The sequence below is a fragment of the Sphaerodactylus townsendi genome, linkage group LG01 (assembly GCF_021028975.2).
Source record: "Sphaerodactylus townsendi isolate TG3544 linkage group LG01, MPM_Stown_v2.3, whole genome shotgun sequence".
NCBI classification, from domain to species: Eukaryota; Metazoa; Chordata; class Lepidosauria; order Squamata; family Sphaerodactylidae; genus Sphaerodactylus; species Sphaerodactylus townsendi.
Window position 1 is genome coordinate 181,628,481 of NC_059425.1, and position 11,609 is coordinate 181,640,089.

General features: G+C 46.8%; 1 protein-coding gene across 2 annotated transcripts in view; it reads left to right on the forward strand.

Moving 5' to 3' along the window:
- The first annotated feature begins 967 nt into the window (after window positions 1-967).
- Window positions 968-11,609, forward strand: part of BTBD3 (BTB domain containing 3) — a 25,512-nt gene continuing 14,870 nt past the window's right edge. Inside the window, exon 1 of one of the 2 annotated variants that reach the window (XM_048501261.1) lies at window positions 968-1,178. The gene's annotated coding sequence lies outside the window, so the exon portion shown is untranslated. Of the gene's footprint in view, window positions 1,179-1,212; window positions 1,372-11,609 lie in introns of those variants that run through there. The other variant, XM_048501272.1, reaches the window with a different exon arrangement.

Consider the following 11,609-nt stretch of genomic DNA (forward strand, 5'->3'; position numbering starts at 1 on the left):
CTTGGTGGTCCCCCATCCAAATACCGACTTCATGGCAACCCCAGGAAGGGGCTTTGAAGGCAAGTGAGAAGCAGAGCTGGTTTGCCATGGCTACTGCAGGGCCTAGCTTGGTGGTCCCCCATCCAAATACCGACTTCATGGCAACCCCAGGAGGGGCTTTGAAGGCAAGTGAGAAGCAGAGCTGGTTTGCCATGGCTTTCCTCTGCAGGGCCTAGCTTGGTGGTCCCCCATCCAAATACCGACTTCATGGCAACCCCAGGAAGGGGCTTTGAAGGCAGGACAAGCAGAGCTGGTTTGCCATGGCTTTCCTCTGCAGGGCCTAGCTTGGTGGTCCCCCATCCAAATACCGACTTCATGGCAACCCCAGGAAGGGGCTTTGAAGGCAAGTGAGAAGCAGAGCTGGTTTGCCATGGCTTTCCTCTGCAGGGCCTAGCTTGGTGGTCCCCCATCCAAATACCGACTTCATGGCAACCCCAGGAAGGGGCTTTGAAGGCAAGTGAGAAGCAGAGCTGGTTTGCCATGGCTTTCCTCTGCAGGGCCTAGCTTGGTGGTCCCCCATCCAAATACCGACTTCATGGCAACCCCAGGAAGGGGCTTTGAAGGCAAGTGAGAAGCAGAGCTGGTTTGCCATGGCTTTCCTCTTCAGAAGAGTCTTTCTTGGTGCCCCCCCTCCAAGCACCCACTTCATGGCGCAACCCCAGGAAGCGCTCAGCCGGGAGAAGCGTTTCACTGCCTGCTCTCCCTCGCCAGCCCTCTCGGCGCCTCCCGCACCCTGCTCCCCCATAGCGCCTTCTTTTCCCACCTCTTCTTGGGGCCACCCCAGAAGAGAAGACCCCCAGCAACGGCTTCCCACCATTCTCCCCCTGCAGTCCGCAGACTAAACTGGAGGGTGGGGAGGAGGCGCGTCGTCCAGGCAGGCCCCCTCAGACCCGCAACGGAGGGGAGAAGGCGCGGCCAGGCCCGCCGCAGGCCTCTCCCCCTCGCGCCGCCGCCATCATCGCGGCGGCGGCGGCCTCCCGCTCCCTTCGCGGCCTTCCTCCGGCGACGGGCGCGCGCGGAGGGTGAGCGGGCGCGCTCCCGACACCCAGGCAGCCCAGCCCCTCGGCCCGGGGAGGGGGCCCGCCGCCGCCGCCGCCGCCGCCCGTGAGGCCTGCGGAGAGGAGGAGGCGGCAACCCCGGTAGGTGGAGCGGCCGACGGGGCCTGAGGGGCGCGGCGGGGCCTGTGGCGGGACCAGGCCGGGCGGCGGAGTCGGGCATCCGGCAAGGCCTCGCCCGGCTCCGTGCAGGCGGGGAAAGGGGGAGCCGCTCGGCGGCCTCGCTCTCGGGGCGGCTCCTCCTGCGAAGAGCCGCCGGTCAGGACCCGCCCGCGAGGTGAGTGCGGGTTTAGTGCGTGTTTCTGGATGGATAGAAAACAGGACGACGTGGGATCCGCTGGACCTTCCCTTTGCAACCCAGTTGGCTCACCCCAGCCTGCACTTGAGCCGGGCAGGGAGGTCTTATCCCTGACCTGTTAGTTTTCTGTGTGCAGGGATATTTCCTAGCATAGAACAGCCTTGGATCATCTGAACGCCCCTTTGCAGCTCAGAGATGTGTTGGTTCTGTTCATTCTGCATACAGATTTATTAGAAGGTCATGCAGGAGGTTGGTCAGAGTGCTCATCCCTGACTTGTTGGGTTTCTGTGTGCAGGGATATTTCATACACCGCGACAGCATTTGGTCATCTGAATCTCCCCTACAACTCAGGGTGACTTGGTCGGATGTGTGCACAATACTGACAGAACAGGATGAACATTGGCCTGAGGTCTTATCCCTGACCTGTTAGTTTTCTGTGTGCAGGATGTTTCCTAGCATAGAACAGCCTTGGATCATCTGAACCCCTTGACAGCTCTTTGGTCATCTGAATCTCCCTTACAAACTCAGGGGTGACTTTAATGATGCACACTGCTTATTGGCAGAACAGGATGAACATTGGCCAGAGGTCTTATCCCTGACCTGTTAGTTTTCTGTGTGCAGGGATGTTTCCTAGCATAGAACAGCCCTGGATCATCTGAACCCCCCTTTGCAGCTCAGAGATGTGTTGGTTCTGATCATTCTGCATACAGATTTATTAGAAGGTCATGCAGGAGGTTGGTCAGAGTGCTCATCCCTGACTTGTTGGGTTTCTGTGTGCAGGGATATTTCATACACCGCGACAGCATTTGGTCATCTGAATCTCCCCTTACAACTCAGGGGTGACTTGGGTCGGATGTGTGCACACTGCTTATTGACAGAACAGGATGAACATTGGCCTGAGGTCTTATCCCTGACCTGTTAGTTTTCTGTGTGCAGGGATGTTTCTTAGCATAGAACAGCCTTGGATCATCTGAACCCCCCTTTGACAGGCTTTGGTCATCTGAATCTCCCCTTACAACTCAGGGGTGACTTGGGTCGGATGTGTGCACACTGCTTATTGGCAGAACAGGATGAACATTGGCCAGAGGTCTTATCCCTGACCTGTTAGTTTTCTGTGTGCAGGGATGTTTCCTAGCATAGAACAGCCCTGGATCATCTGAACCCCCCTTTGCAGCTCAGAGATGTGTTGGTTCTGTTCATTCTGCATACAGATTTATTAGAAGGTCATGCAGGAGGTTGGTCAGAGTGCTTATCCCTGACTTGTTGGGTTTCTGTGTGCAGGGATATTTCATACAAATCACAGCCTTTGGCTTACCTGAATCTCCCCTTACAACTCAGGGTGACTTAATGGATGTGTGCACTAATAGAACAGGATGAATATTGCTCCAGAACCATCCTGACCTGTTAGTTTTCTGTGTGCAGGGATGTTTCTTAGCATAGAACAGCCTTGGATCATCTGAACCCCCCTTTGACAGGCTTTGGTCATCTGAATCTCCCCTTACAACTCAGGGGTGACTTGGGTCGGATGTGTGCACACTGCTTATTGGCAGAACAGGATGAACATTGGCCAGAGGTCTTATCCCTGACCTGTTAGTTTTCTGTGTGCAGGGATGTTTCCTAGCATAGAACAGCCCTGGATCATCTGAACCCCCCTTTGCAGCTCAGAGATGTGTTGGTTCTGTTCATTCTGCATACAGATTTATTAGAAGGTCATGCAGGAGGTTGGTCAGAGTGCTTATCCCTGACTTGTTGGGTTTCTGTGTGCAGGGATATTTCATACACCGCGACAGCCTTTGGTCATCTGGATCTCCCCTTACAACTCAGGGGTGACTTGGGTCAGATGTGTGCACACTGCTTATTGGCAGAAAAGGATGAACACTGGCCAGAGGTCTTATCCCTGACCTGTTAGTTTTCTGTGTGCATGGATGTTTCCTAGCATAGAACAGCCTTGGATCATCTGAACCCCCCTTTGCAGCTCAGAGATGTGTTGGTTCTGATCATTCTGCATACAGATTTATTAGAAGGTCATGCAGGAGCTTGGTCAGAGTACTTATCCCTGACCTGTTGGGTTTCTGTGTGCAGGGATATTTCATACACTGCGATGTGTTGGTTCCGATCAGTCTGCCTACAGATTTATTAGGAGGTCAGGAAGAAGGTTGGCGACGACACTGACCTGTTAGATTTCTGTGTACAGGGATGTTTCGTAGAATTGGATCATCTGCACTTCCAAGATAAGACTGGGAGATAAATTATCGTTTACTTTTCCTCTCTGTCATTTTAATCATGGCTTGTGTTTAGTTTTGTTTAGGGTTGCCTGGGGTGTTTTATATGCTGATAAAGGTTTTCTGTCTGTCATCTGAACCCCCTCTTGCAACTCAGGGGAGATTTGGGTCGGATGTGTGGATGCAGCCTGCACACAGTTTGCAGCTGAGAGATGAGTTGAGTTATGGTTGCCTGGTGTGTTTGATATGCCAATAGAGATTTTCTGTCCATCATCTGAACCTTTCCCTATAACTCAGGGGTGGTTTGGGTCAGGTTTCTGCGTGCCGGGATATTTAGTAGAATAGACCTGCCTTTGGCCATCTGAACCTCTGGGGTGAATTGAGTTAGATGTGCGAATGCAGTTGGTGCATAATTTATTGTCAGAACAGTAAGAAGGCTGGCCAGAACTTTATCCATGACATGTTTGCTTGCTGTGTGTGGGGATTGTGTGTTGCGAAGTGCAGGCAGGTTGCTTCCAACTTAAGGTGAACCTATGAATTAATTACCTCTGGAATGTCCCGTCCTTGACAGCCTTGCTCAGATCTTGCAAATGGAGGGCCCGTGGTTTCCTTTATTGAATCTGTCCCTTTCAGCTTGAGTCTTCCTCTTTTATTTATTTTATTTTGTTGGATTTATATCTCACCCTATCCGTGCAGGCCTTCAGTTTTTCCTAGCATGGTTATCATTTCTGGGGACTCTTGTATTCTCAAGTGTGCAAGGCCATGTAGTATATTTAGTACATGTTTAGTTTAACAGAACTGTGTATGGTTGTGTGAGCCCCAACTTGAAACCAAGCAAATGGGATTACTGGCTACGTTATGCACAAAGCAAACTGGCGTATCATGGAGTTTGGGCAAAACTCTCATCCCATCATTTCTACGTGCAAGGATATTGATTGTATTGGAATCATTTAATATAATGAATCACATGCATCCAGTTTGCAACCAGACCAACCTGATTGGTGGCTACATTTTCTGTGCCATCCAAACTGCCCGCTCATTGGGGTTGGACGGAACTCTGGTCTTTGACATGTTCATTTTCTGTGCGCAGGGCTGTTTATGACGAATGAACAAGATTTGATCGCATTTGATCGCACTTGCAACCAGGCGGGCCTGCGCAAAGCAAATTGCCAAATCAAAGCGGTTGGCCAGGACTTTGATCACTAATGGATTTTCCATGGGGCAGAGCTTTTTATTGTTGTATGGAGATATATATTGCCTATTATACCACAGCACTGGGAACACCTACTGTAACTATGCTGTGCTATGCTATGCTATACTATATAGCAGTGATGGCGAACCTATGGCACGGGTGCCAGAGGTGGCACTCGGAGCCCTCTCTGTGGGCACTCACACACAGAGTTCGTCATGTGGGGCGGAAAATCACCCCCCCCACACACACACACATCTAGGCTGGCCTGGACCACTGAGCACAATGTGCGCGCACTGCGGTGAGCAGGGAGGACTTGGCTGGCGGGCCTGGTGCCTGTGCTTGGGTGGCTGCTGCCTGGGGGGGGGGGGGGCAGAGGAGGTAGAGATGCTAGAGAGGCGGTGCGCACAGGACTTGCTGGAGGCTAGAGCAGGCTGGCCCCTGCTCGAGCGGGTGGGGCACAGGAAGAGGGAGCCAACCGTTTTTTTCTAAACTAAAACCTCAGCATTCAGGTTAAATTGCCGGGTTGGCACTTTGCGATAAATAAGTGGGTTTTGGGTTGCAATTTGGGCACTCGGTCTCAAAAAAGTTCACCATCACTGCTATATAGTATAGTATAGTATACTGCAACATCCTATCTTTTCCACTGAAGTGAAGTGTCTAAGTCAGGGGTCCCCACAATGCTTCCCAACAACTTTTCTGATGCCTGCCAAGTGTTTTTAGAGAGTTGGCGGCTGGGTTCACTCGGACTTCTGATCGTCTGTGTGGATTAAAATACATGCTGTTAAGAAGAGTGTCCGCCCGAGCATTGAAGAGTTACAATGAGAGGTATACATCACCTTGCTGCCTGTCGTTTTGTGGTTGCTTTTGCCTCCTGTGGCGACTGTTTTATTGTCACACTCGCAACCCTGAGTCAGAAGCCAAGGGCTTAAAAAGGTTGGGCACCCTTTGCTTGTTGTGTTTCAGGCTTTAGTTGGGAATTTGTGTGGCAAGTTCCAATCCGATGTTCTCCCTGACAGACAGACATTTAAGTCCCCACTAACATTCAGAGGCCCCTTCCGCACATGCAAAATAATGCGTTTTCAAACCACTTTCACAACTGTTTGCAAGTGGATTTTGCTATTCCGCACAGCTTCAAAGAGCACTGAAAGCAGTTTGAAAGTGCATTATTCTGCGTAATAACGTATGAAAGAGCCAGAGATTCCCAGGCACTGGTTTACTCCAGCTTTAAGCAACAGTGGTTCCATGCGCAATTTTAAATCACAAGTCAAAAGTAAGCACCTTGGCTCTTTAAATCATGGTTTTCTGCAAGAAGACTCATTCTTGCTGGTATCATCTTAATACTTACAACCAGATGAAGGGTTTGTTTTTAGAATATTAACTTTTCAGGTTCTTTTTACAGGTTTGCTTGTACTATTAGAAATACATAGATAATTATGAAATTACTGCAAGGTAAACTTATCTTCAGTTGCACTCTGGCTATAACTAATATTTCAAATGCGTGTATCTATATACATGAAGTTATATCATTGTTAATTTTTTTTATATTTCATTAGTTATAAATACAATCATTTCTTGTCCCATCAGTTCAACATCCTTAAGGTAAGTATTTGTTATAATTGTTAAAAATAAGTTGAACTTACCTGTTGGATGTAGTCGACAAGAAATGATTGTATTTATAACTAATGAAATATTAAAAAAAATGAACAATGATATAAATTCATGTATATAGATTTGAAATATTAGTTATAGCCAGAGTGCAACAGTAGTGGTAGTTCTATTATTATTAATATTTACTATTGCACCCCCTTTTCTTATGTGAACTATCTTCAGTTACATTTGGGCCACCAGGCCTTGCATTTCTTTGTTGTAGGGCTTGCTATTTGCGCTCATGTTTGCCTTACTCATAGGTAGAGGAACATTGTTAAAACATTCCCAAATTGGGTCTCTTCTCCTCCTTTTTCTTCTGTAAACTGCTTCTTTTTTATGACCTGTTGCCATTATAGATTTTCTCCTCTAGGGAGAGAATCATATGATAAACTGCAGGCTATATACACAAAGATCCCAAGAATTGTAGCGTGATCTGCTTCTTGAAACTTAGCGCTTAAGTGGTAACTAGTTGATTCTGTGTACATAAATTTGTAAACGGAACAATGGGATTAAAGTATTTTTTCTCAACTCTCTATGTTTATTTTATAACACTTTTGTTGTGAAGAAAAGGCTTCGTATCTCTGCAGACCCAAATTTCACAGTTTTGAGAACTGCAAAACCCAAGCGTCCGTGATAATATTTTCTAGATGGAAAAATTGCCCAAAGAAATCTTACAGAAATCTCTGGAAGGGCATGACATTGTGAATGGATTAATGGACTTCATTTGCCCCCAAATTTAAACACTATATGAATATATAGCTTCATGCTACATAATTGAATCTAATCATTCTATCATGATAAATAACCGCTGGACTATAATGAATCTTAAATAGAAAACGATCCTCAAAAAACCTTTTATTAAAAATAATGATCAAAAAATTGAATTGAAACAATGATTCTTTTTTAAACATTGATTTTTGGTCCACTTTGTTGGCATGTCCTCGCCCTTTCAAGCAAATTTTTCTATCCCTTTGTTCCTCCTTCTCAGAGGTGTTTATTTGCTCCATGGGGAAAACAGTTAATTCCCTCCCTCTCGTGCTGGAGGCAGCTAGTGCCATCTTGAAACTTTAGCAACATTTAACGAGGAGCAGCAGTGGCGTAGGAGGTTAAGAGCTCGCGTATCTAATCTGGAGGAACCGGGTTTGATTCCCAGCTCTGCCTTCTGAGCTGTGGAGCCTTATCTGGGGAATTCAGATTAGCCTGTACACTCCCACACATGTCAGCTGGGTGACCTTGGGCTAGTCACAGCTTCTCGGAGCTCTCTCAGCCCCACCTACCTCACAGGGTATTTGTTGTGAGGGGGGAAGGGCAAGGAGATTGTAAGCCCCCTTGAGTCTCCGGCATCCAAACTCTTCTTCTTCTTCTTCTTCTTTCTTATCAGGAATATATCCCGTTTTAGCTGCTGTTCATAAAAGGATTTGAAAGCGAAGTGGATTCCCCTTGTAGTCTTTTTCATTTGTTCTTCAGTTCCAAGACGGAAAACACTTTCACATAGGAATTAATTTTAAACACGTGTATGGAATACTATGTCTGGAATATTTTTATCATGGACCTCAGCAAGGGACCCTCCTTCCCCGTTTTATTCCCAGGCCACATGAGGTAGGTTAGGGTGAGAGAAAATGACCGATTACCCAGTCAGTTTCTGAGTCCTAATATGAAGGTAATTTCAGACAGTAGCAATGGTGTCTACAGTAGACCAGCTTAATTCAAATCCAGTAGCACCTTACAGGCCAACAAGATGGTTGGGGTGGTGGGGGGTATGAACTTTTGACAGTCAAACTATCTAATGAATTGAGGTTTGACTCTGGAAAGCTCATACACCCCAATACCTTATTGGCCTGTAAGGTGCTACTGGATTTCAGTATCAGGGGTCTGCAACCTGCAGCTCTCCAATCGGCCATACTGGTAGGGACTGATGGGATTTGTAGTCCATGAACATCTGGAGAGCCACAGGTTGCAGACCCCTAACTAGTCCCAATCTAGGGCCCTTTCTGCACGGGCCATTTACAGCGGCCCAGGGACAGCAAAAACGCAGCCCCTGGGCAGCTGTTCACACAGCAGCGCCATCACCTAACTGCTAAGGCCCCGCCTGTCAGCTGGCGCTGTGGAGGGTTTATATGGCGAATTCCGCTTAGCCTCCACCTCCAACACCTTCCAGCTGAGGGGAGTTTGGAAGAGATCACAGTGTCTCCCCACTTACCCCATCCCTCACAGAGTGTTTGTCGACTGGAAGGGCTGCTGAGAACTCCCACCATCGCTGCCTCTCCTACAGGAGAGAAAGGGGGGATATAAATCCAAACTACTACTAATACTCTTCTTCCTCTTCTTCTTCTATGAGGCTTGCTTCCAGGTAAGCATAAATAAGATTGCAGCTTGAGTGATTTTGAAAATGTATTCATTTTGCTGACCTTCAAATTACCATTAGGTGTATGTGTGTGTGTGTTTATATATGTATTTAAATTATTTGCATTCATTATTAACCTCTGAGATCCGGAGGAGGTCAGCATAAATATGGTTCCTTTGCTGAGTTTCTTCTTCTCCAGACCAAATGCACTGGAGGAGCCGAGGTGAGTGGAGGGCTCTGCTTTGTGTTCAGAAGTCCCCAGGTTCAGTCCTCGGCATCACTCATTAAAAGAGTCAAGTAGAAAGTGACATGAAGGACTCTTTAGCTGAGACTCCGATTTGTACACTAGTTCCCAGGTTCAGACTTCAGTATTGCCAATTGAAAGGGTGATGTGAAAGACCTCCGCCTGAGATTCTGGAAACCTGGCCTTGTAAGCAGGGGCTGATGGGAATTGGAGAAATGCATTGAACAGTCCTTAAAGCTTGTGGCCCCTGGACTCACTTTCCAAGATTTTCTGGGGAGGTGGTTGTAGGATTGTTCCCGACTTGCAGCAAGAAGCATCCAATCCATGGTCTCTGCTGCTGCATATTAATGACTTTTAAAGTTGGTGTTAAGGATTCATCGGGCTTTTGGGGGAGCCGGCCGCTGAGTCCGCCCCTCGTCTTGTCCTGCACACTGGCTATTTATTGGACCATCTGCCAATCCCTTCCCAGGGTTTGATCACTGGGGTTGGGTGCCAGACGTCTTCTATTATTAATCAATTATTTATTGAAGGTTATTACTGCTGCCATAGTTTTATAGTTTTAAGGCTTTGCATTTTAACTGGGGTTATTCGATTTGTTTGATTGTATTGTTGTTTGTTGTGCACCGCCCTGAGCCCTTTGGGGGTAGGGCGGTTTACCAAATCGAATAAATAAAAAAAAATAAAAAATCATGCTGATAAAAAGGCAAACGAAGCATCCAAAACGCAGTCGCTGAAAAGAACTTAAAGGTGTTGACTAAGTATCATTTTTATCCCACTTCCTTATGGTCATCTTTTTTGGTACCAAAACTGAATATATTAAATTCTGCCTGTTTGTGATGTGTGTTAGTCATTCCTAGAGAGTTGTCTTTTCTTGGGCAGGGGGTGGGGAACGACCCATACATTTGAAAGAAGCGTTTAAGGAAACCAAACACGCTGCTCTTTTCCGAGCCAATCATACAAACGGCTTGCTCTTAAAATGGAAAGAGGCAGGTAAGGAACTGTAATAAAAATATTGGATCATAAATGAATTAATAGGCAGATTGCGACCAGAATGTTAACAACATTCAATAACCGGCCTGTGTTTTTTCACATCTAGTATTTCAGAGGGGAAAAAAATCTGCTTGATATTCATCACGCCCTGGGAGCATTCAGTCAGAACAAAATGTCCACAAAATGGGGGAAGATGTATGCAAATTGGAATCTTGCTAATTTCCTGAAATTACAATGTGATGCAAAGGCTTTCCACCTGCGTGTCAAAGGAGTCTTATTGGCACCTACTCCGGGCTTCTGGCGTTTCAAAGCTAGCTAGTTCAGCAGTGCCTCCTAGCACTGAAATGTAACTGACAGTCAAATGGCCAGTGTTTTAATTGTTTGCACCAGAATGGCAGGTAGAAGGGATATTTACACATTCAAACGTTAATAATTTCTTAACTATCTTGCACTTCGATTTGGTTTCTTGGAGAGAGAGGTGGAAGGCTGATCGTGAAAATTAAGATATTGAGCACTGCAACAGACAGGAGTCTTAGGAAAGAAGGGTAGTAGAGTTTGCATTTATACGCCACTTTTCTCAACTGTAAGGAGTCTCGTAGCAGATTACACACTCCTTCCTTTCCTCTCCCCCCAAGAGGCACATTTTGAGATAGCTGTGGGGTTGTGAGAGTTTGGAGAGAACTGTGACTGGCTCACGGTCACCCAGCAGGCTTCATGTGGAGGAGTGGGAAAACAAACCTGGTTCACCAGATTAGAGTCCGCCGCTCATGTGGAAGAGTGGGAAATCAAACTCAGTGCTCCAGATTAGAGTCCATCTGATCTTAACCACTACCCCAGGTTGGTTCTCCACGGGATTCTTTACTTATTGCTTTTAATACCCTGCATACGTGGGTTTTCACTTGCAGCCCCCACTTTGGGGAAAAACCTTCCTGAGGTCAGGAGGGCTCTCAAGTTCCTATCATTCCCTAAATGATGAAAAATGGAGAGTTTTCTTTGGAAATAATAAGGCTATAGTGTAACAGAACAGTTTAGCAAGGCACTTTATAAAGGGAAAAGGATTCTGAGTTATACTGCTCTGTCTAGACCAGGGGTGTCCAACTCTGGTGCTTCAGATGTTCATGAACTACAATTCCCATCACCCCCTGCTGGTGTGGCCAATTGGCCGTGTCAGCAGGGACTGATGGGAATTGTAGTCCATGAACATCTGAAGCGCCAGAGTTGGCCACCCCTGGTCTAGATATATTATCAGTTTGCTGCCTGTTGCTTCCTTCTTTTCTGCTAGTGCAATACTGTTTTTCTTCTTTATCTCTGCATTCTGGATTGTGCTTCGTACACTCTGCTCATCCAGTTTTCAGAAATCCCAGGTCTAATTTGTTGCTCATTAGTTACTTCTTCATACTGATCAACCCCAACTCTGCTTTTTAGATGTCTCTTACACTGTGGGCTTTTGCGCATGCAGTATTTGACCTCACAACTTAGTGCTACGGAGTGTTTTTTTTCCTGCGGCTTTCTGTTTGAATGGGATTTGCCCGCTGTGAAGTGTCCTTAGCTGAACAGATCTGCCATTTGGCCTGCCTC